The following is a 26,901-nucleotide window of genomic DNA, read 5'->3' as shown; positions in this document are numbered from 1 at the left end:
TTGGGGTGTGTGCATGATCCTCAACAATGGCATCGTTTTATCTACTACTACTACTACTACTACTACTACTACTTTCGGTTGCTCCCGTTAGGGGGCGCCACAGCGGATCATCCCTTTCAATTTCTTCCTGTCCTCTGCATCTTCCTCTGTCACACCAGCCACCTGCATGTCCTCTCTCACCACATCCATAAACCTCCTCTTTGGCCTTCCTCTTCTCCTCTTCCCTGGCAGCTCCATATTCAGCATCCTTCTCCCAATATACCCAGCATCTCTCCTCCACACATGTCCAAACCATCTCGCTTTGTCTCCAAACCGTCCAACCTGAGCTGTCCCTCTAATATACTCGCTGCTAATCCTGTCCTTCTTCATCACTCCCAATGAAAATCTTCGCATCTTCAACTCTGCCACCTCCAGCTCCACCTCCTGTCTTTTCGTCAGTGCCACCATCTCCAAACCATACAACATAGCTGGTCTCACCACCATCTTGTAAACCTTCCCTTTAACTCTTGCTGGTACCCTTCTGTCACACATCACTCCTGACACTCTTCTCCACCTACTCCACCCTGCCTGCACTCTCTTCTTCACCTCTCTTTTGCACTCTCCATTACTTTGGACAGTTGACCCAAGAATTTAAACTCATACGCCTTCACCACCTCTACTCCTTGCATCCTCACCATTCCACTGTCCTCCCTCTTCTTCATGCATAGGTATTCCGTCTTGCTCCTACTGACTTTCATTCCTCTTCTCTCCAGTGCATACCTCCACCTCTCCAGGCTCTCCTCAACCTGCACCCCACTCTCGCTACAGATCACAATGTCATCCACAAACATCATAGTCCACGGAGACTCCTGCCTGATCTCGTCCATCAACCTGTCCATCACCATTGCAAACAAGAAAGGGCTCAGAGCCGATCCTTGATGTAATCTCACCTCCACCTTGAACCCGCCTGTCATTCCAACCGCACACCTCACCACTGTCACACTTCCCTCATACATATCCTGCACCACTCCTACATACTTCTCTGCAACTCCCGACTTCCTCATACAATACCACACCTCCTCTCTCGGCTCCCTGTCATATGCTTTCTCTAAATCCACAAAGACACAATGCAACTCTTTCTGGCCTTCTCTATACTTCTCCATCAACATTCTCAAAGCAAACATCACATCTGTGGTGCTCTTTCGTGGCATGAACCCATACTGCTGCTGCTGATCATCACCTCTCCTCCTCTTAACCTAGCTTCTATTACTCTTTCCCATATCTTCATGCTGTGGCTGATCAACTTTATACCTCTGTAGTTGTTACAGTTCTGCACATCGCCCTTGTTCTTGAAAATCGGTACCAGTATGCTTCTTCTCCACTCCTCGGGCATCCTCTCACTTTCCAAGATTGTGTTAAACAATCTAGTTAAAAACTCCACTGCCATCTCTCCTAAATACCTCCATGCCTCCACAGGTATGTCATCAGGACCAACTGCCTTTCCACTCTTCATCCTCTTCATAGCTGCCCTCACTTCCTCTTTGCTAATCCACCGCACTTCCCGATTCACTATCCCCACATCATCCAACCTTCTCTCTCTCTCTCATTTTCTTCATTCATCAGCCCCTCAAAGTACTCCTTCCACCTTCTCAGCACACTCTCCTCGCTTGTCAGCACATTTCCATCTCTGTCCTTGATCGCTCTAACTTGCTGCACATCCTTCCAAGCTCAGTCCCTCTGTCTAGCCAATCGGTACAAGTCCTTTTCTCCTCCTTTAGTGTCTAACCTGTCATACAACTCACCATACGCCTTTTCCTTTGCCTTTGCCACCTCTCTCTTCACTTTACGCTGCATCTCTTTGTACTCCTGTCTACTTTCTTCATCTCTCTTACTATCCCACTTCTTCTTTGCCAACCTCTTCCTCTGTATACTTTGCTGTACTTCTTCATTCCACCACCAAGTCTCCTTGTCTTCCTTCCTCTGTCCTGATGACACACCAAGTACCTTCCTAGCTGTCTCCCTCACTATTTCTGCAGTGGTTTTCCAGCCATCTGGCAACCCTTCACTACCACCCAGTGCCTGTCTTACCTCCTGCCTGAACTCCACACAACAGTCTTCCTTCTTCAACTTCCACCATTTGATCCTTGGCTCTGCCTTCACTCTCTTCCTCTTCTTGGTCTCCGAAGTCATCCTATGCGATGTTCTCCTGACACCACCTCGCATTCTCCAATCCCTTTCAGATCACGCCTCTTACATAAGACATAGTCCACCTGTGTGCACTTTCCTCCACTCTCATACGTCACCCTGTGTTCCTCCCTCTTCTTGAAATATGTATTCACCACAGCTATTTCCATCCTTTCTGCAAAATCCACCACCATCTGTCCTTCCACATTTCTCTCCTTGACACCATACCTGCCCATCGCCTCCTCATCACCTCGGTTCCCTTCACCAGCATGTCCATTGAAGTCCGCTCCAATCATCATTCTGTCCCCCTTGGGTACCCTCTCCACCACTTCATCCAGCTCACTCCAGAATTCTTCTTTCTCTTCCATCTCACACTCAACTTGCCGGGCATATGTGCTGAAAACATTCATCAATACACCTTCGATTTTCAGCATCATACTCATCACTCTGTCTGACACTCTCTTCACCTCCAGCACACACATTTTTTTTTTATTCCCCCCCATTTCTCCCCAGTTGTACTTGGCCAATTACCCCACTCTTCCGATCCGTCGCGGTCTCTGCTCCACCCCCTCTGCCGATCCGGGGAAGGCTGCAGACTACCACATGTCTCCTCTGATACATATGGAGTCGCCGTCTTTTCACCTGACAGTGAAGAGTTTCGCCGGGGGGACGTAGCACGTGAGAGGATCACGCTATTCCCTCCAGTCCCCCCCCCCCCGAACAGGCGCCCCGACCGACCAGAGGAGGCGCTAGTGCAGCAACCAGGACACATACCCACATCCGGCAGTAGCTCACCTATTGCATCACATACCCACATCCGGCAGTAGCTCACCTGTTCGATAGGCGTGATTTTTTTCGTACCCGTTTTCCGGGAACTCTGCCTCTGATTGGCCATCTGGATTCCGGGAAGACCCGCCCCTACTCTATCTCTGATTGGCTAACCCCACCCTAATCCTAACCTTAACCAACCTAACCAACGGAGGCAACGAGTACTAGCCAATCAGAGGCAGAGTTCCCGGAAAACGGGTACGAAAAAAAATCACGCGTTCGATAGCTATCCCGCAGGGCTGACCCCCTTGGCTGTTTTCCTCTCGTGATAGTTAGCTTTCTGTTAACAACAGAATGGGAAACCAAATCTGGTAGCCCTGTCTGATGTCTGACATTTTGCCATGCAATGATTTGTCCTACATTCTGATGCACTTTCAAATTATTTTTATATAACTTGGAAAATTCAGACATACCTAGCATTAGCTTCCTCTCCAAGTTTGAGCAGGAAGCATTGCTATCTTGTACTTCACACAAAGCTGTAACCTGATTGGATGTGCTTTCAAACGTCAATGGTAAATAGGGGTTCAATGTTTTGACTTTGCGCACAGTAGCAAAGTGGTAAATCCGAGCGGTCGGTGTTGCCCAAATTTGCGACACCACGAGGTTGGGCCATGTCTGACTTTCTGTCTATATGGAGGGATCCGACGACGACTTTATAGTTCAGTGTCTTTATTTCAACGGTGACGGTTATATTCATACAGTAGCTAGCTAGCTCCGCAGTAGTGACTCGTCTGAGTGCTAAACATAGACTGACGATTATGTGGTTCCCCTGCGTCCTCATGCGTCAGATGGACCAATCAGCTTGCAGCTAACTTAACAGCCAATAGGAGTGCTTGTATCACACCCTTTTAGCCAAACGGGCAATTATATTCTGGAGAATATTACAGGCCACACTGCTCTCTCCATAGGAAGACAATTGCTCAGCCGGTGCACAGCAGGTTTCCCGGCTTTTTTCTTGGCTTAAGGACACAAGGAAAGAACAGACATGTGCACATCTTGGCAGCATAAAAATCAAACACAGCTTCAATTCGGATTATTTGCAGCCGGGTTGGATGGTGCGGCACGGGACATAAACAAGATAAAGTACATTATATCATTGGTTCTCAACCTGGGGGTCGCAACCCCCAAGAGGGTCGTTAGATAGCTTCTCGGGGTCGCCAAACGGTTGTGGAGAAAACACGCAGGAAACCGTTCAGACCCACGGCGTACGTGATGCGAAAAATAGATGTACTGTCTCTTTAATGGCTGCGCCGTCACAGTATAAAGGGCGGCGCACTCTGCGCCGGCTCTCAGTACAATCTAAAGCCTGTGCTATGGTCGTCCGTGGTGATCACGTAATGGCCACGTAAGAACCACGCCGTTGCTTGGACGCCGTCATGAGACCGTGATGGTTCTGCGTGGGGTTTACGTGTCGAGATGCCACACCGGTAGAGGGCGCTGTTTTTTTTTTTTGTAAAGAGGGACTTTCTTGCCGCCTGCATCACCGCTGCTTGTCGCCATTGATTTTTTCCACACGTGCGAACCGGTCCCTCAGGTTCTTCCACTTCGGCTTGCATTCATCGGCCGACAACCCGGTGCTCCGAGAGATCCGCTCCCACGAGTTGGTGGACATCCGACGGTCCTCATCATTTCTCGCGGACACCTCGCGCAGGTTCGCGTGCTTGCGAATTTCCTCCGCCAGACGCTCTTCCGGGTTGTTCATGCTACACTCTGGATGCTATCGACTTGATAGCCGAATGAAAGAATGTGCTACAAGTGCAGAAGATAAAACTCTACACACTGAATACAACTCAAACAGTGCGCTACAAAACCAACCAGCTTGACTCGGAAGACGTTTAAAAATGGCGGCGTTTCTCGAGCAGAAACCGGAAAAGCGGCCTCCGGCGGATGCGGTTAGTGGACCAATCACAGCCAACGCCGCTGCGCTCGGGCTACGTCGCCTCGACTTGCGTCTAGGCTTTCGGGGAGGCGCACGTCAGGCCCATGCGGTGGACGTAAGTGGACGTAAGGGGGGGGGGGGGTCGCAAGGACGTAATGGGTGAACGCTCGGGTATAAATTGCCACGACGTCATAGTAGACCTCCCGCATAAGACGTTCTTCGAGAGAGCAACGTTACGGACAGTACAGCACTAACGTGTCTGTACGTTTAGCGGACAATAGTAATGAGTCTTCATTTCAGAATCGGTATGAAATAACAACATTGCGGGCGCTGAATGTCACAGAAATCAAACACAAACCACTGTCAGTGGTCTTGGTGACTGCTGGGCGTGGAGGAACGGTTGTCAAGAAAAATCGAAGGACAGTGAGGACAACTACAGACTAATAGGTGAGTCCAGAACAACAAGGTTAATATATATATATATATATATATATATATATATATATATATATATATATATATATAGTACACTACCGTTCAAAAGTTTGGGATCACCCAAACAATTTTGTGTTTTCCATGAAAAGTCACACTTATTCACCACCATATGTTGTGAAATGAATAGAAAATAGAGTCAAGACATTGACAAGGTTAGAAATAATGATTTGTATTTGAAATAAGATTTTTTTTACATCAAACTTTGCTTTCGTCAAAGAATCCTCCATTTGCAGCAATTACAGCATTGCAGACCTTTGGCATTCTAGCTGTTAATTTGTTGAGGTAATCTGGAGAAATTGCACCCCACGCTTCCAGAAGCAGCTGCCACAAGTTGGATTGGTTGGATGGGCACTTCTTTGAGCAGATTGAGTTTCTGGAGCATCACATTTGTGGGGTCAATTAAACGCTCAAAATGGCCAGAAAAAGAGAACTTTCATCTGAAACTCGACAGTCTATTCTTGTTCTTAGAAATGAAGGCTATTCCATGCGAGAAATTGCTAAGAAATTGAAGATTTCCTACACCGGTGTGTACTACTCCCTTCAGAGGACAGCACAAACAGGCTCTAACCAGAGTAGAAAAAGAAGTGGGAGGCCGCGTTGCACAACTGAGCAAGAAGATAAGTACATTAGAGTCTCTAGTTTGAGAAACAGACGCCTCACAGGTCCCCAACTGGCATCTTCATTAAATAGTACCTGTTAGAGCCTGTTTGTGCTGTCCTCTGAAGGGAGTAGTACACACCGGTGTAGGAAATCTTCAATTTCTTAGCAATTTCTCGCATGGAATAGCCTTCATTTCTAAGAACAAGAATAGACTGTCGAGTTTCAGATGAAAGTTCTCTTTTTCTGGCCATTTTGAGCGTTTAATTGACCCCACAAATGTGATGCTCCAGAAACTCAATCTGCTCAAAGAAGTGCCCATCCAACCAATCCAACTTGTGGGAGCTGCTTCTGGAAGCGTGGGGTGCAATTTCTCCAGATTACCTCAACAAATTAACAGCTAGAATGCCAAAGGTCTGCAATGCTGTAATTGCTGCAAATGGAGGATTCTTTGACGAAAGCAAAGTTTGATGTAAAAAAAATCTTATTTCAAATACAAATCATTATTTCTAACCTTGTCAATGTCTTGACTCTATTTTCTATTCATTTCACAACATATGGTGGTGAATAAGTGTGACTTTTCATGGAAAACACGAAATTGTTTGGATGATCCCAAACTTTTGAACGGTAGTGTATATATATATATATATATATATGTTCGTAATGTGTGTGTGTGTGTGTGTGTTAGTGTAGATAGCGGGACCGAAAACTAAAGCACTTATGATCCTAATTCTTTTTGGAGGTGGTAGGTATTGTCTCAGAGAGTAAGGGAGAAATCCCAGAAAATTAAAATTATGCATAATTATGCATAAATATGCAAAATGTGCATTTTTCTAAAAATGGCTAAAAACCACTTTTCTCGGCGTTTCAGATGATTCTGAGCATCTTTGATTTTTTCACCTATATAAAAAAAAATTTTATGGGACAGAAATGTTTTGGCATTATGCAAATTATGCATTTTTACAAAAATGCACTTATGATCCTAATTTTTTTTTTGGAGGTGGTAGGTATTGTTCCAGAGAGGACCAGAAAAATAGCAGAAAATTAAAATAATTATAATAATTATGCATAATTATGCATTTTCTAAAAATGGCTAAAAACCACGTTTCTCGGCATTTCGGATGATTCTGAGTATTTGGGGGGAGGGAGTTGGAGTGGGGGGGTAAACCACTTTTCTCGGCATTTCGGATGATTCTGAGCATTTTGGGGGGAGGGAGTTGGAGTGGGGGGGGTTTAGGGGCAGGGGGGAAGGCGGTTAGCTGGCAGGATGAAGAGGAGGGAGATTTAGACGGGTGGATAACCAAACCGTTACATTGTAGCGGGGTTCTTCTTCTAGTATGTATATAAAAGTGATATATCCCTGACGCGAGTAGGATGCGTGAGTTGCGGCCACCGAAGGCGGCGAGGACAATAGCGGACTAATACAGGTACAGTCCAGAACAAGGTTAACGTATATAGTTAATTTATCAAATACTAATGTTTAGTAAGACGCGCTCGCGCGTGCGTGACCACAGTTTGGGTCCGTGAGTGAGTGACCACAGTTTGCAATGCGCAGCCCACGGCTACAGTTCCGCAGTGCCGTAGGAAAAATAAAATCACATATTTTAGACTGGGGGGGGGGCACGGTGGTTAGCGCGGTTGCCTCACAGCAAGAAGGTTCTGGGTTCGAGCCCCGGGACGACCCGGGTCGTCCTCTGTGTGGAGTTTGCATGGTCTCCCCGTGTCTGCGTGGGTTTCCTCCCACAGTCCAAAGACATGTAGGTCAGGTGACTCGGCCGTACTACATTGTCCCTAGCTATGAATGTGTGTGTGGTGTGGTGTGGTGTGGGGGGGGGGGGCTGGGCCTGTGTGATGGCCCGGCGGCCTGTCCAGGGTGTCTCCCCGCCTGCCGCCCACTGACTGCTGCGATAGGCTCCAGCATCCCTGAGAGCAGGTTCGGATAATGGATGGATGGATTCTGGACTGGGGAATGGTTTTTACATTACATCGCCTGTACCAGTGATATAGAATAGATAGAATAGATTTTACTGAGGCTGTTTGTGAGAGTCAAAGTGTGTGTGCACACGAGGTGCCGCTGTTTCAATAAATCTAAAAACACTAATTAAAGCCAAAAATCGAAATAGTTGTTGTTCCGTCTGTGGGCAAAGCAATGGCCTTCCTGTGTGGCTTTGCTAGCTGTCATGTGTTGTATCACAGCCTGAGCGGTCTCGGGCACACGGTTAATGAGCGGTCAATGCATCGGTGTGTTGTGAGTTAAATGTCCCACTGCTATGGGGGGGGGGGGGGGACTACGAACACCAGCTTGATTGTTCTGGGAGGTGGTGACTGGAAAAGGTCGAGAACCCCTGCATTACAGTCCTCTGTTAGATAAAGTGCCCTACTTTACTGTGAGAGATAAGTGGGCCCTGCATGTCTCAGGGACATCTTACCAGCGAGTCTTGGTTCTCTGAGCTGTGAACTAACCACTGAGCTACATGCAGGGGTGGAGCACAGAATTCTGGGCCCTATACGTGAGCAGTCTCTGTGGGGCCCCTTTCCTCTTTAGTCTCTCACGCATCACTTGTTGGAGTTCTAGCATGCTGCGTATTATTTACAATCCCAGCACAGTAATCTATTTCAACCTGACTTAACCTGACTTAACTAACTTGCAGTGACTGAAAACATGCACAGTACCGCTTCAAACTTTGATGCATCTTAGGGTACTGATGCTGACTCCATGTTGTTTATTCCACAGTAACTGCCCACTGACGGGACTTCTCGTTTGCAAAGTCATTGATCAGATCTTTAAAGTCCAGTTGTTTTGCTAATCGGCGTTCAGCTGAGAGCAGCGCCCGGCTGTTCGGCCTCTCCTGGGCCACCGCTGATCTGATCTGTGCTCGTGCTTGTACCAGCAGTCACTCGCGGCAGGACTAGATGAGCTGCATTCACAGATGCTTGTGAGGGGCGGACTAAACCATTTTTGCACCTTTTGTAAGGGGTGAGAGGAGCCTCAGAGAGCTTCCGCTGTTTTCTTTAAGCCCCTCAACCGATGTATTGAGCCAATTTCAACTGAAGTTGTGACACTAATTAGTTAGAAATAAACATTTGCAAACCAAAACAGACTTTTAACTTCCCGGGCCCCCTCCCCCTTCTGGGCCCTGGTAGGTCCTTCCCCTTTTCCCCGCCCACTATGACGCCACTGGCAACATGAGGAATTGAACTTTATGACAGTCAGGGATGCTTAGCATTAGTTAACGAAGCTAATCGGAAGAATCATCAACATGTCAGCACTGTGATGGTGAACATCATTACAACACATTACATGACAACATACTAACAACACTAATAACACACAACATAATAACAATATACTGACAACACACTAACAACTAAACAGAACACAAGTTCCCAATACCATGAACAGTCAGACAGACAGACACACGGGCTTAAAGACTTATAGATAGATAGATAGATAGATAGATAGATAGATAGATAGATAGATAGATAGGTGACATCATAGTATACCTGTTCTCAAATTAAATCTTAACTTTGTGTCTCAGCACCCTCCTCCACCCCCGTCCTCCTCAGGTGACTCCCAGCCCATCTGTCGGCTCTCCTCAGGGAGAGAGGAGGTGGGGAAAAGGAGGTGGAGAGCGGGGAATTGGAGTGGTAAATTAACGAGTTGTTGCTGTGTTGGGAGGTGAAAGTGGCACCGCTTTTAATTACACCTGGACGTCAATCCTGAAACACTTAATGTATCACACTAGAGGAGAGAGAGAGAGAGAGAGAGAGAGAGAGAGGGAGGGAGAGAGAGTTTTAACACACTTGGCGCCTCATTCCCATCTCTTTTATGGTCTCTCTGTCTCTCTGTCTCTGTCTCTGTCTCTCTCTCTCTCTCTCTCTCTCTCTCTCTCTCTCTCTCTAATTGGTCTCAGTGTGTTTTTCTGGGTATATGCTACATTACTTACCACAGCATTGAGCCCAGGGACAATATGGCTTTATTTGCCCCGGTGGGAAGGAGGGGGGGTAGATATAGCTGGCAGTAAGGGTGGGACAATATGAAATTTCATGTCACAATTATCTTGGCCAAAGTAATTGCAATTCATGATACTATCCCAATAATCATCAAAATATGCTTAACACTCTTAAAATGGCAGTAAAACATGCTGGAACCACGTTTTCTTACATTTTGTTAAGAAACAAATATTTTTATCGCATCACAGAGAGGACACATATCTTTTTGACAGGACCGGCCAGCGGGGCCAGCCCTACAAACGCTAATGTCCCTGACTGACTGAGTGATCAGTTTGACACGGCTGGGCTGCTGGATCAGGTGACCAACGACGGTTCCAGCTAGCGGTGACCGGCGACGTCACTGTAGTTACATGATGGGTCGGCTGACCAATGACGTTGCTGGTAAACACGGAAGTGGGAGTTTCCCTATTGGCCGTGCAGCAGCGCAGCAGTTCGTATGCTAGCTAACGTAATGCTGCTCGTGGGTACTAGCAGTGGCGGCTGGCCAGTAGAGGGCGCTGGGGTGCCGCCCCCTTCAAATATCAACGGAAGAAAATCTACTTAAACATGTTAAATATAATTTAGTTGTATAATGCAAATAATTATGAAATAAAAGTGTTTGTCAGTCTGTTAGTGCCTGTCAGCAGCCTTAAATATTGGTTCAAATGGTGTTTGGTTGGTTTCTGTCTGAATACATATACTTCCTGTCTGAATACATATACGTCCTGTCTGAATACATATACTTCCTGTCTGAATACATATACTTCCTGGGTGAGGGGCGCCGGCCAAACCATACCTTATGTAAGCCCTCAAACTTGTGGTGAGCAGGTGACCTGAGGCTGCTGTCTGATTGGTTTCTTCAGATTTTCCAGGGGGCGCAGTTCTGTGCTGTCCCAGACACTCCCACTTTTATTGGCAGTGAATTGGTATTGTTTTAATGTTTTTTGATCTGATGTGATTGGACATTTCTCGTGGCTGTCAATCATGTTCGCACCCACCACCACGCCTCGTCTCAACTGTCAATCATCCACCGTCTACCAACCCTGATAAAACCTATAGGCCACATTGTCCTTCTTAATAACTCTGGGACTGTGTGGACACTAAAGCAGCTGTCAGGTGTGCTGCGCCAAGGAAGATGGCGCCCCCCCCAAACACTTTTAGCAGCAGCCGCCACTGCGTACTGAGACGCCTTGTTGCAAAAAAGTCCAATTCACAAACACCAGCGCAGTTAGAGTGTAATTATTAGCATCTTCTGCGAGTTGGTGGTAACTGAAGAGCATTTATAAGGGGTGTCATGCCCACTTTCCAGTCGTCATGGCAGCAGTGAAGGTAATTATTTCACACAGGGGATGGATGGACAATGTGAGAGCAAGTGGGGGTGTTGACATAGTATATGGACGTATGCTCTCAATTGTGGGAATGACCTTTTTTTTATCCAAAGGAGTTTAATCAAGTGCAACTGGACTTGCTACATATATATATATACCAAGTCCAGTTGCACTTGATTCAACTGGATTCTTGATTCACAACCATGACCTGGATGAATGAGAACATTCACAGACATGACCTTTTTTTTGTATTGCCAACATGCACGTGCACAAAGAAGTCTTTTCCCTCTCCGAGACGGAGATCGTTCCGGTCGAGGCAAGACGGAAGCCCCTCTGTGTCTTATTCCTCGGGGTTGTTTTTCAGTCTAGCACTGGGTCAGTATACACGCCAGAATCGCTGTGTAATCCCACTCTGCTAATAAGTTGCCGAAAGTTGTTAGAAGTTGTTAAAAGTAACGTAAAGTTGTGGCTAAAAACTGGATGAAAATGTCAAATTACGACAGACCTTCTAGCAGTAAAACAACGCCGACCTACGTAGTCAAAACTATTTAAATACTTTGTTTTTTATAATCATTTTAAAATGTCTGAGGTTGGTGCAATGAACACATTCCATCTCTCTGGCTGTAACTTTATCAGAATAATTATAATTCACTGGATTGTTTGCATGTTCTCCCTGTGTCTGCGTGGGTTTCCTCCGTTGGCTCCGGTTTCCCCCCACAGTCCAAAGACATGTAGGTCAGGTGGATCACCCGTACTATATTGGTGTGTGTGTGTGTGTCGGTCCTGTGTGATGGCCTGGCGACCTGTCCAGGGTGTCTCCCCGCCTGCCGCCCCAATGACTGCTGGGATAGGCTCCAGCATCCCTGAGAGCAGGATAGGGGTTCAGATAATGGACTGGATGGATGGATGGATGGATGGAAACAAATTGGCGGTATTTAACTGTATAAATAATCAGGGTTTGAAAACTGCTGTCCAGTACAGCCACTGTTCATGGAACCGATGTCAAAACAGCCACTTATTAAACGTAGTCGCGGTCCAGCCATATACTAGGTTTTAACCTACTTTTAGTAAAGACCCTTTTTAGTGAAGAACAAACGGGACAGAGGACTCTCGCCAGCACCCAGCAGGCGATCACAATGACAACTTGCTCTCCCATGGCCAACAAAACCTCCTCCACCATCACACTGGGCTCCGGCGGGACCACCGGGATCCCAAGATGGAAGGACGGTGTTGGTACTTCATCTACTCGCCCTACCGCATGTGCTGGGGGTTCTGCGACTACAGATGACATCACTACTTCACACATTATGATTGGGTAGGGGCTTGAGTAGGGGCTTGGGTAGGGGCTTGGGTAGGGGCTTGAGTAGGGGCTTGGGTAGGGGCTTGAGTAGGGGCTTGGGTAGGGGCTTGGGTAGGGGCTAGTTCAGTTTAGGAACAGCGGGAAACAGTAGATTGACGTTAGACGCAGCTCGGGCCTTTGGCCCTCGCATTTTACTAACCAACTCTGTGTCAACGTGGATTGTAAAAGAACACACAGCTAAATAACTATAAAGCTAGCGTCAAACAACGCTGGCTAGCAACATAATCTGTGATGTCATATGTAGTGGAAGGACCCCGAGTCGATATTGTACCCGAGCAGAAATGGAACCCACAGCGGAGGTAGCATCTTGGAGGACGCCATTCCTTCGCAAAACAACCAGCGAAAAACGGCAGGACGGTCACCAATCAGCCAACAAACAGAAAAAACAAACAGAAATTAGAAACGGAGTACAGTCGAAACTCTGCGCCAAACCCCCTTTGTCAGCGGTAGATGTGAGCCACGCATGCGCACGGCACTTCTTTCCAGCATGCATTGCAGAGAGACAGAGAGAGAGAGACAGACAGAGAGAGAGACAGAGAGATTTGATTTTCAACAATACTTTAATAAAAATTACAAAAAAAGTTAGAACATAAAGACCAACATGGTCAGTGACACAAGATTCACAGAATCTAAATCATCTCAGGACACTCCCTAAGATCAGCCCATCATCAACAATACAGCAAAGTACGTTTTTACGACGAGAGACACATAGACAGAGACAGAGACAGAGAAATGTGTTCTTAAAACGAATTGGACAACTAAAGAACACCCAGTCAATGCCCTGCGAACTGTTCAAATTAAACCCAACATACAAATGGGCTCCAAACAGCGTGGCTGATTTAATAAGGCAACTAGCTCTACGGAGATCACTAACCTCAGTAACACATTTCTTCTAACACCGTTCCAACCAAACTCAGATGAGGTAAACCTGGCAGAAATATTTAATAGGGCAGTTATCAAGGCTAACCTGAGAGTAGTCGACAATGGGCAGAATCGGAGGCCTCAAAAAGAGGAATGGTTCAATGCAAGAAAGACACTACAACAAATGTCTAATCAAAACCACCATCAACCACAGAAAACGGAATTACGACAAAAATACTGTGAGATACTCAAAAGAATATAAACAAATTTTAAAACGGAAAAAGCAAGATCGCCACAACAAAACTCTCCGAAACACTGAAGAGTCTTTAAATGAAAATCAGTTCCGGGGAAAATGGAACAATTCGAATTCTAAACAATCCCAGGAACTAGCCATTCAAAATGGAGACATTTGGAAAAAAATATTTTGAAAACCTATACAAAGAAATACCGCCAGAGAACCTCTCATTGGACCAAAATCATATAAAGGAAAGGCTGGAAATACTGGAATCAACTATAAAAAAAACAATCAAAACCCAATTGACTACCAAATTTCACTAGAACTAACAGACAAACTCCAAAGTCTCAAACCAAACAAAGCCTTTGGCCCTGGCAGCATCAGGACTGGAATGCTCAAACACAGTTCTCTTGAGCTGCAGAAGCCCCTGCTTAAACTGTTCAACCTGGTTCTACAAGCTGGCTGCTTTCCTGACACCTGGAATAGGGGGGCTTATATCCCCAATATACAAGAGTGGAGTTAAATTTGACTCCAATAACTACCGAGGCATCTGTGTGAGCAGTAACCTGGGGTAGGTGTTCTGCTGTATTATTAACACCCGAATACAGGCCTTCCTTACCGAACACAGTGTCTTGACCAAGAGTCAGATTGGCTTTCTACCAAATCACCGCACTACAGATCACATCTACACCCTACACACCCTAATTAATCAACATGTTCACCAAAAAAATAAAGGGAAAATATTTGCATGCGTCACTGGTTTTAAGAAAGCATTTGATTCTATCTGGCACGATGGCTTATACTGTAAAATCATCCAAAGTGGTGTAGGGGGCAAAGTGTTTGACATAATCCAATCTATATATTTGGAAAATAAGTGCGGAGTAAAACTTGGCGACAAGAGAACAGAATACTTCACTAAAGGGTGAGGGGTGAGACAGGGCTGCAGTTTGAGTCCAACCCTGTTCAATATCTACATCAATGAGTTAGTGGTGTTACTGGAACAATCTGCAGCTCCTGGCCTCACCCTAAACAACACAGAAGTTAAATTCTTGCTCTATGTAGATGACCTGGTGCTGCTGCCACCCACAGAACAGGGTCTACAGCAGCATCTGGATCTGCTAGAGAAATACTGTCAGAACTGTGCCCTGACAGTAAACTTAAAAAAAGGCAAAAATTACTATCTTCCAGAAGAAGCCCAGGTGTCAGGAAAGTAGACACCCATTTACTCTAGGTAACACCGCCCTAGAGCACACGTTAAACTATAATGACCTGGGACTGAGGGTCAGTGCCTCGGGAAGCTTTGGTCTGGCAGTGAATGCACTTAAAGAGAAAGCCCGAAGAGCTTTTTATACAATAAAAAGAAAATTCTATAAAACAGACATCCCAATTAAAATCTGGTCCAAAATCTTTGACAATGTCATCCTGCCCATTACAGTTTATGGAAGTGAAGTTTGGGGTCCACTCAGTCAGCAAGACTACACTAGATGGGACAAACATCCAATAGAAGCCCTGCATGCAGAATTCTGTCGAAAACTGCTAAACGTACAACAAAGGAAAACACCAACAGATGCATGGAGGGCAGAATTAGGTCGTTTCCCAATGATAATAATTTGCATTGCAATTTAAAATATTTCAAATCCAAGAGCTAAGAAAGTCCCCTCAGTCAGCTGGTTGTGAAGCTAATTGACCCCGTAACCAGTAACATAGATGAGTTTCAGACTCGCACTGCTAACCAGCCACAGATTAGAGTAAACCACATCATCGCACAATGCAAAAACTCATACTGGGAACACTGGGACATAGAAACCAAATGACAACACAAATGAGAATGTTATCGGGCCCTAAAAAGAGAATACAAACTGGCTGACTGTCTGTCCACTGTCAGAGACAGTCAGCAGAGACACGTCCTTACCAAGTACAGGCCTACTGACCACAGTCTAGCCACTGAAAAGCGCAGACACACAAAACATCTTGGCTACCAAAAGAGCAAAGAATATGTGGTCCCTGTACGGCAGGTGAGGTGGAGACAGAGATGCACTTCCTGCTAAATTGTGAGAAATTCCAGAACATAAGAGAAAAATACCAGGAGACATTTGAAAATCAGATTGTAAATGTTCTACTCCTGGATGAGAAAGAACAATGGCCACTTATTTTAGGAGAGGGCCAAAGGTCACACCTTGCGGCACAATGTGTCAGAATGCCACAGCCTAAGGGTCAGTGAGTGACCAAAACACTGTCAGTTACTGTCAGTTGCTGTTCAAGTGCTGTTCTATGTTTCTGCCAGATCTATCTGTTCCTTTTTCCTTTTTCTTTTCTTTTTTTTGGTTGTTGTTTTGTTTGGTACTCTGTTGACCTGTTTCACTGTCACCTGCTTTGGCAACATTGTAATTAATGCACTCATGCCAATAAGGCATCATTGAATTGATTTGATTTGATTTGATTTGATTTGTGAGAGAGAGAGAGAGAGAGAGAGAGAGAGAGAGAGAGAGAGAGAGAGAGAGAGAGAGAGAGAGAGAGAGAGAGAACGCTTTTTCATGTCACTCATTCCCCCATTTACGATTATCCTGATAATGGAAATTCACCATGGTCAACTTTCGTGAGTGTTTTTTTAATCACGATCCGTGATAAAAATCCTATATAGTCCCATCTCTAGCTGTGTGTGTGTGTGTGTGTGTGTGTGTGTGTGTGTGTGTGTGTGTGTGTGTGTGTGTGTGTGAGTGAGTAAAAGATACAGCCGAGCTCATTGTTGCTCATTACAAGGAGGGCTGCAGAACAGGAGTGGTGGGCTGCATCTGTACTCTGAACTTTGAAGATGTTGATGATTTCACATCACATCCTTCCCTTCTTAAGTTTCTCTCTGAAAACAGTTTGGTTGTCTTGTTTATGTTGCATTTAAGGACGTCGGAACGGGGCGGGGGGCGGAGGGGTCAAGCCCCCTCAACCCCCCCCCCCATAAACAAGACCATCCACTACTATATATATACGTATATAGTATATATATATACTCCCTGTATGTGCCAGTATTAGTTATTAACAACAGCAACAACCCCCCCCCCCATGTCTTTGGTACTGGCGGCGGCCCGCTGACACGTGACTGCGGTGACGTCGCAGTGGCGCTCACAACTTTTCAAGGATTACTGTAACAGTAGGTGGCGATAGTGCTCCATCTGGTTGCTGTTCGCCGTTAATCCGGAAGAAGAAGAAGAAGAAGAAGAAGAAGAAGAAGAAGAAGAAGCGGACGAGGACCTTTTGAAGGCAGCGGCGCTGAATCGTCCTCTATTGATCGTCACTCGCAGGTTTGTAAATTCCCTCACAAAGTGTACTTACCCATTTTTAAAGGATAAACGTGTCGTTGTGATGAAACCCGAGGTTGAAGCATATGTATTTTATTAAGTAAATGTATTCTTTTTGCTAAGTCCTGTTAGCGCTGGTCAGTGAGCGGGCAGGCTAACTTTAGCTAGCGGGCAGGCTAACTTTAGCTAGCGGGAAGGCTAACTTTAGCTAGCGGGCAGGCTAACTTTAGCTAGCGGGGAGACTAACTTTAGCTAGCGGCGAGGCTAACTTTAGCTAGCGGGGAGGCTAACTTTAGCTAGCGGGCAGGCTAACTTTAGCTAGCGGAGACGTCGTGATGAAAGGTTATAACGTTGCTGCGGAGCGGGTTACTTTAACCTTATGGTGAATACGGTGTTTTATACGGCGTTTACGTTCATTTCACTGTACTGTGTTTTGGTAGTCTGGTAGCTCCATAACGCGTTACTTAGCCGTTTTGCTAGCTAGTTTAGCTTAATGTAACCGGTTATTTTGTTGCCCGGTGCGGGATTCGATACGGGGTGTACTGCACCACAAGGCGACATCACTAACCGCTCGGCTAAAGGGTCAGACCCATTAGCTAGGGGCTAACGTGTCTTATTAGTGGTTTATAATAATAATAATAATAATAATCCCCCTCCCCCTTTTTCTTCTTCTCCGAATTGTATTTGGCCAATTACCCCACTCTTGCTTGCCGACCCACAGTCTCTGCTGATCCGGGGAGGGCTGCAGACTACCACATGCCTCCTCCCATACATGTGGAGTCACCATCCGCATCTTTTCACCTGACACTGAGGAGTTTCACCAGGGGGACGTAGTGAGTGGGAGGATCACGCTATTCCCTCCAGTCCCCCCCCCCCCCGAACAGGTGCCCCGACCGACCAGAGGAGGCGCTAGTGCAGCGACCAGAACACATACCCACATCCGGCTTCCCACCCACACACACGGCCAATTGTGTCTGTAGGGACACCCGACCAAGCCGGAGGCAACATGGGGATTCGAACCGGCGATCCCCATGTTAGGAGGCAACGGAATAGACCGCTATGCCACCCGGACGCTCTAAATAATAATAATAATCTTCCGGGGAGGTGTTACGATATGGCCGTGAGAAGCGTTTTACTTTGCTGAAAACTGTTGTAAAATGGCACTTTAAAACGTTTTTTTTTTTTTTTAATTCAGGGGGGCATGCCCCCGGGCCCCCCTACAGGGTATGTACCCCCCAATATAAAACTCTCTCCTACGCCCTTGGTTGAATTCAACGTGACGTCCTCCGGGTTGAAGTTCTCGGTTCATCATCAGTGAAGTTGTTGTTATCTTATTGGCGTTGTCTGTCCACAAGCTGTATGTGCTGCTGCGTGTTTCTATCGCAGGAGGTTTTTAATTTACACCAGGCTTCTTATCGGTCACACATAATAATATAACGTTAAAATACAGGCGGGCGGGCGGGCGGGCAGGCAGGCAGATGGATGGACAGACAACAGTAGTTTTTATGTGTGAATTGCTTTTTCCTAGGAAAAATATTGTGTCCTGACTGCTTTTTATCCCTCTTTTTGTTTCTCACACACGCAGAAACACACACACACACACGCAGAAACACACACACCTTTGCTAATGAACAAAGGCAGCCCAGAGCATCTTTGAATCTGTCAATCATGAGGCTACTAATGGCCTCTACTCCGCCTACGCACACACACACACGCAGACACACACACACACACACACAGCTGCTGGAACGATGATAGGAGGAAGAGAGAGAACAGGAGACGGACACAGTGTTGACAAAGCATCAGGCAGAGAGACAGATGATGTGGGGATGGACACTGGCAGGATGGTGAAGCCATTAACGACAGCTCCACCTCTCCCTGTCCTGTCTCTCCCTCTCTGTTTGTGTTGGATGTCTTGGTGAGGGGGAAAAACAAGAGCAGGAGGGAGCGGCGGAGAGAGAGAAACAGAGAGAGGGAGATGAAGTGATGTACCAGGGTGTTTGTTTTTCTCTCATTGATTTAGAAGGCTCCAGATGTCTGTCTGTCTCTCTCCCTGGCTGGCCGTCTTCTTGTCTGTCTGTTCACCTCACTATCCTGCTGTGTGCCTCTCTCTCTCTGTCCATTCCCCTTCACCTGTCTCTCTCTGTTTTGTCATCTATTCATCCATCTGTCTTCCTGTTTGGTCTTTCAGTTTTTCTGCCTCTGCATCTCTCTGTCCATCGCTGTGTCTGTCTGTCTCTTTCTGTCTCTGTCTGTCTCTCGCTCTCTGTCTCTCTGTCTGTCTGTCTGTCTGTCTCCATCTGTCTGTCTGTGTGTCTCTCTCTCTCTGTCTATCTGACTCTTTTGTCCTGTCTCTCTATCTCAACACAGTCAGGATAAATCCACCTGCATTTTGTCGTCCATGTTAAAGACCCATTCCACCATGAGACACGTTCATATGCAGAATTAGAATTTTAATTCTGGTTTGATCACATGACAGCATGTCTCATCTCAGCACTGCAAAAAAACCAGACAGACTTACCAAGGGATTTTATCTGGTTTCAGTCTCGTAATGCTAACGTCAAGACGCCGCTGCTTCGTTTTCCACATCACACGTCACGCCGCCGTGGCAGATGATGTCGCTTTTTTCATGAGGACGTTTCCTCTAAAAGAGAAAGACGATATCAAATCAAGTTTCTTGCGTAGAGATTTCTTTTCCTGTTTAGTGAAAATTCCCAAGTTTTTCGAAGCAATATCTGCCAATAAGAAATCAATTTTTCACCCAGCACATCTTGAAATAAGCATTACGAGACTCGAAACACAATAAAAAACAGGATAAGCGAGTCTTTTTTGCAGCGACGCTACTAAAACAGTTTTTTCTTTTATCTTTTTGCCTTCTAGTCCACCGGCAGCAGCACCGGGCAGGATTCATTCAGCTCCCAGTGTGGCTCAATGGAAACAGCGAAGCAGGAGCACGGTCAGTGTTAGTGGTTCTGTTCTCTTGTTTATTTTGTTTTTGCAATCTAAAATACAAGGACACACCAGTGAAACAGGCTGTAGGTTTGTTTCATTCCCATGTGCTTCACTTGCAGTACGGTTATTACTAACATGTGACCTCATTACACATATGATGTGCAGACACTGCTAATTAGGCACATGCACCATCACAACACAGTCAACACAGAGCATGCGTCGTAAGGCATGTGTCACATCCGTGAGGGGTAATTTGGCACAAATCATCTACAAAGTTAAGACATGACATTTGTGAAACACCGAGTCGGGAACAATGGCACATCAATCTCGTGAAGTTTCATTTCATTTTTCGTTTTCAGTATTATTTATTCCGCTCGTGGAATAAATCACGCACAGCGCCAGAAAGAAACAAGCGATTCATGATCAAACACAACTCAATTTACACGTTCTGTGATGGAAAAGGAGCAGGGAGAAGAACATCTTATTTTGCCTGCCCCTTACTCAAACATAAATACACTACAGACTAGATAGTCTGTCAGTCAGTTACTCCACAACGAGTACTGACAGCAGCACGAGAAATTAAAAAAGAATCAAAAAGCCATACACAACGATTCACCTTCATCTGAAAACCCATTACCTGACAACTCCATATTGTCTAATTATTCTTTCCTTTTACATTTTCTTGAACTGAGAGATATTTATACAACCCGTTAGGTCGTTCTCTAAACAGTTCCACAGTTTGACGCCACATACTGAAATACACATCTGCCTTAAAGTCGTACGTGCATACTGTTGTTTAAAATTAAATTTCTTTCTATGGTCCTCATCCTCTGAACTAAAAGCAAATATTTTTTGTAAATCATCTGGTAATACCCTGCTTTTTGCCCTGTACATAACTAACAATGTCTGTAACTCAACTAAATCTTTAAGTGTCATTAATCCTGACTTAATAAACAGTCTGTTGGTGTGTTCTCTTGGCTCCACTTTATGAATAATTCTTACCGCTCTTTTCTGTCCTATAACCTTTATGTTGCTCATGTATGGTATGTAAATATAGGTAAACGTTGCGTTACAAAAAAACAAACATGTTCTGTGGTTTTCTGCATGGTTTTCCCCGCGTGGAAGTCTGCATCAGAGCTGCATCTGACACAACAGCAGTTCTCTCAGGCGAGAGGTTTTTACAGGGGGCGTAATGCTGCATTCAACAGCACAGAGACCGCCTGACAACAACAACATGGCTCTGAGACAGCGAGAGAGACAAAGGAGGGAGGGAGGGAGGGAGAGAAAAACAGAGGAGGGGAGAGAGACCCAAAAACAGTGGAGGGAGAGAGAGTATTGAGGATGTAGGTAGTAATTGGTGTCAGCTTGTTTGGAGGGCAGATAAGAACACAGTTAATAAGGAGAGCCTCCAGCACCAATTAGCTAGCTAGCAAACATGCACGGCACACATCAGCCACACATACCATTTACACACCACTTCTGTATGCGTGTGTGTTGTGTGTGTGAGACTGTAGCATCAATAAGCAGGTTGCTGAACTAGTTAGCATAGATCCTGCACTGCAGCAGTAGAAGTCGTAATTTAAAGCTACAGCCTTGAATCTACAGGTTTTATTGTTACAGTGACTACGTTTACACGGTGTTAGAAAAAGTGGATTTATTGTGTTAGTCTGAATAAAACTACTACTACTACTTTCGGCTGCTCCCGTTAGGGGCCGCCACAGCGGATCATCCGGTTAGTCTGAATAAAACTGGACTTTTAAAATACATGTAAATGTGTTAGTCCGACTGAAATCTTACTAAATCGAATTTCTCGAAGTTGGACTAACACACTTAGATAATGCGGTCGGGGATGGATTTACTCTGGCATATATACGCTTCAATCGGCCCCGAACTGGCCTTGGCATTCTGCGCATGATCCATAGTTCCCACGGTGGTCTTTCATCCAATAGCAATTAGCTGCTATGATGAAGATGGAAAACACTATGCACCCAGTGGCGTAGTGGAGGGTATACACAAATATACGGAGTATGCCCACCTCTTTTTCTGTCAATTTACGGTATCACCTATCAGCCAAAAAGCTATTGAAATATATAGGAGTATAACTACATTCTCCTCGGTGATCTACCCATCTAGGTCGCAGTATGCCTATCTCCTCAATGACCACTACACCACTGTATGCACCCTAAACTTTTTCCTGGCAAAGTCCTGGCACTTCCACTTCTGGTGTGCTGCTCAGTTGCGCACCGCATCCTGGGCTAGCTCTGTGTAAGTCCTACTATAATGTTCTACTACTATATGTCGTAATTGTTCATCTCTCATCTCATCTCATCTCATCAGCCGCTTCTCCGGGGTTGGGTCACGGTGGCAGCAAGCTAAGTAGGGCACTCCAGACATGCCTCTCCCCAGCAACATCCTGCAGCTCCTCCTGGGGGATACCAGGGCATTCCCTTGCCAAATTGGACATGTAGTCCCTTCAGCGAGTTCTGGATCTACCCCAGGGTCTCCTCCCAGTTGGACGTGCCCGGAAGGCGCCCAGGAGGCATCCTAATCAGATGCCCGAACCACCTCAACTGGCTACTTTTGACGCGAAGGAGCAGCGGCTCTACTCCTCGCTCCCTCTGGATGTCTGAGCTCCTCAGCCTATCTCTAAGGCTGGGCCCAGACACCCTACAGAGGAAACTCATTTTAGCCGCTTGTATCTGTGAAGCTCACCCTTTCGGTCACTACCCAAAGCTCGTGACCATAGGTGAGGGTTGGAATGAAGACTGACTGGTAAATTGAGAGCTTTGCCTCCCTGCTCAGCTCCCTCTTCACCACAACGGTCCAGTACAACATGCGCATTACTGCTGATGCTGCATTACATCATTAATTGTTAATTTATTCACCGTCTGTCCAAGATGACTTGTGTGGTGTGTAAAATGAATTATCCATGAATTACTCTGGTACTGGTAGGGATTGTCACCCTTGTGACACTGGCCACCAGCCTACATACAAACAACAACATAACCCGAGTGCCAGTATGGACAGGTGCAACCGGGAGTCCCGGCCCAGTCTCTTCTATTGCCTGGGAGACTCTGCTGCAGTTACGTTTTACATGGACCCCAGAGGACAAAAAAACACTGAATATCCCTGGTGATTTTGGATAACATCCCTCCTGAGCTGAGAAGGATAGTTGGGTGAAGGAAACGGGAGAGGAGGGGTGGAATCCGTAACCACCTGCAGCAAAGGTACACCAGACCGCCGCTCCCATCCATCATCCTCCGCAGCCTACACTCTCTGAACAACAAGGTGGAGAAGATCCAAGTCTATGAAACGTACTTTTTTTGAATTCCGTGAAGCATCTTTACTATGAGAGCTGGCTTCAACCAGACATGCCTGACTCTCTCTTTGGCATAAGTGGCTTCACTCTGGTGCATGCTGACAGAGACCAACCCGGGGAAGTGCAAAGGTGGTGGGATCTGTGTATAGATAAATGATCTCTGGTGCCATCGGTTTAATGTAAGAGATACGTTATTCCCAATGCTGAGACATTTTTATTTACCACGGAACATGGAAGTGTCCTGCTGTGTGTTGTGTATGTGCCACCCAGTAGCAAAGCTGTGCAAGCGGCCGCCACCATGGCAGAATGTGCACATATACTGCAGCAGAAACACCCTGATGCAGCAGCCATTGTTCTCCGGGACTTAAATCAATGTTTTTGTGTGTGTGTGTGTGTCTCGGCCCTGTGATGGCCTATGCGGCCTGTCCAGGGTATCTCCCCGTCTGCCGCCCAATGACTGTTGGAATAGGCTCCAGTATCCTTGTGACACTGAGAACAGGATAAGCAGTTCAGCTAATGGGTGGATGGAAGATTGCCTGACTTCTGTCAGTAGGTTAAAAACCAGACAAGGAATGATAAGCTCCTAGATAACTGCTATGTGGATGTTAAAATGGCTTTTATCAATACAGAATCCGACCTCCTGTCGTAAACTCTGATCACAATGTTTTATGTTTAATTAATTGTATGTTTAATTTACAAAACAAAACTAAAGAGTAGTAAGCCTGAGGAGAGAGGAATCAGGATATGCTCCCTGAGAGTAGGGAAGAGCTTAAAGCACGCTGTGATTGGACTGATGGGGAGATGTTTCATATTAGCTCTCTAGATGAAACCACCACTGTGACTATTGACTATATTAACTTTTGTGTGCAGCTGGTCATTCCTATCAAAAGGATAAAGATCTACCCAAACAATAAATTGTATGTGACTAAAGACATCAAAAGGAATGTCAACACCAGGAAAATAGCAATCAAAAACAAAGACTGTCAAACGCAAACGGTTGGAACAGGATGTAAAGAGGAAACTCAGAGAGGCCAAACAGGTGCAAAGACAGCGTCTGGAGGAGACCTTTAAAGCAAACAATCCCAAAAGTCTCTGGGACACTATGGAGAGAATGACAGGAATGTCATCTTCAAACAAATCTATTGTGACGGTAAATGAACTTGTGTTTACAAACGATCTAAATTGCTTCTTCTCCCATTTTGACTCTGTTGACAGCCCTGAGAAATGTACAGATCTTCTTAAGACCATTACACCCACTAGTGCAGATACGACTGTCTACTGGGGATGAAGTCAGGTGCATCGTCCAGCGTGCCAACTCAAGGGAAGCTCTTGGCCCTGACTTATGCAGTGCTCTTACTTTAAAATCCTTTGTCAGGGAATTGGCTTCTGTCTGGCAGCCCATCTCTCAACTGTCCGTCAACATTCACATCATTCCGCTCACTAGCTTGGAAGACATCTCATGTAAAACCTCTTCCAAAAAATACAGTGTCCTAAAGAGTCCAGTGATTTCCAGCCAATAGAACTTACATCTGTTATTGTGAAATCACTGGAAAAGATTATGGTCCAACATCTCAACAAAGCAATATGTATCACACAGGATCCATTTCAATTTGCCTACAAGCAAGGTTGCGGCACAGAAGATGCAGTCGTCCCGCTTCTGCATCTGTAACTCTTTTGCATCTCATCTCCACAAACACCTCGACAAACCTAAAACATAATGCCAGAGTGCTTTTCCACGATGTTCACCTGCGTTTAATACAATTCAGCCTGATCTACTCCTGTCCAAAATGATGCAGTTACAGTTCAATTCAAACCTTATTTACTGGTACCACTCTTTTCTCACAAACAGAATACAGCTAGTAAAGGTACATGGTACACTTTTCTCTCCAATCAGGACTAATGTTGAAGCACCTCAAGGCTGAATTAGCTCACCTGTGTTGTTCACATTATACACTTCAGATTGTACCACCTGTCTGCCCAACCAGTTTCTTTTAAAAGACTGATGACTCCACCTTGCTACCTCTGCTGACTGACAGAGATGACCCGACTGTGCCAGTCTAATGTTGACTGGCCTATAGAATGATGTGATAAAAATGCTCTTTCTATCAAAACTAAGAATCAGCTGCCTCCAGTGACAATTCACAACGTAGACATTAAACAAGTCTCTTCATACAAATACCTGGGTGTAATGATAGAAGAAGAAGGAAGCCACTTTTGTTTTGTCATTGTATTCTTACAATGAATTGTGTCTGCATTTAACACATCATGTTGTATAGGAGCAATGGGCAGCTGCAGCGTCCGGGGACCAACTCCAGTTCTTCTTTTCATTACCTTACTCGGAGCACAGGCAGGAGGATTACCCCTAACATGCATGTCTAGTAGATGGTGGGAGGAAACCGGAGCACCCAGAGGAAACCCACGCAGACACGGGGAGAACATGCAAACTCCACACAGAAAGGGCCTGGGACAGCCTGGGGTTCGAACCCAGGACCTTCTTGCTGTGAGGGAACAGTGCTAACCACGGGGCCACTATGCAAGATGCCACTCTACCATGGACTGGTGGTCTATTCCGTTGCCTACCAACAAGGGGATTGCCGGTTTGAGTCCCTGTGTTACCTCCGGCTTGGTCGGGCCTCCCTACAGAAACAATTGGCCGTGTCTGCGGGTGGGAAGCCGGGTGTGGGTATGTGTCCTTGTCGCTGCACTAGCGCCTCCTCTGGTCGGTCAGGGTGCCTGTTCAGCGGGGAAGGGGAACTGGGGGGAATAGCGTGATCTTCCGACACACTACGTCCCCCTGGCAAAACTCCTCAGTGTCAGGTGAAAAGAAGCGGCTGGCGGCTCCACATGTATTGGAGGAAGCATGTGGTCATCTGCAGCCCTGGATCGGCAGAGGGGATGGATCAGTGACCGGGACGGCTCAGAAGAGCGGGGTAATTGGCCAAGTACAATTGGGGAGAGAAAAAAATATTTGTAAGAAGATAAATCAGCTCATTTACTCTCTTCGTAGACTCAGATCTTTTGGAGCCCATAGCCAGATTATTTTTCTGTTTTTTAAATCAGTCATTCCGAGTGTCATGAAGTACTGCAGTATGGCCTGGCTCAGCAGCCTGCCTGTGAAACTTAAAACTAAGCTACACTATCAAATCCAATATATATTGTCTTAAACACACCAGAGACGGAGAGTAAGAAAAAGGACATTTGGTGCATGTGAATCTTCAGGATTGTAACTTTTATTACCTGCATTAAGAAAAGTTACTAGCAAAGTATCACAACCAGCACAGGTAGACAGGAAGAGGAACAGATTGCTGAACCCAATGCTGTTTGATTGGCTCTTCTGGTTTCAACAGAAATGTCAAGAAATAGCTTTGTTAAGCTTGTCACTATTTAAATGTTCTCTGTGACATATTTCATCTTTCCTAAACCCTGATGTGACAAGTAAATATCAAAATACGTCTTGTAATTTGGTAGGTAAATATAACTAGTAAATGTTGTAATTTGACTAGTAAATATTAGAATATGAGTAGTCAATGTCATAATTTGGCGAGTAAATATTGATATGATTAGTAAATGTCATAATGTGACTAGTAAATGTCATAAT

This window comes from Lampris incognitus, chromosome 16 (genome assembly GCF_029633865.1).
Source record: "Lampris incognitus isolate fLamInc1 chromosome 16, fLamInc1.hap2, whole genome shotgun sequence".
Lineage (NCBI taxonomy): Eukaryota > Metazoa > Chordata > Actinopteri > Lampriformes > Lampridae > Lampris > Lampris incognitus.
This window is presented reverse-complemented; position numbering follows the sequence as displayed.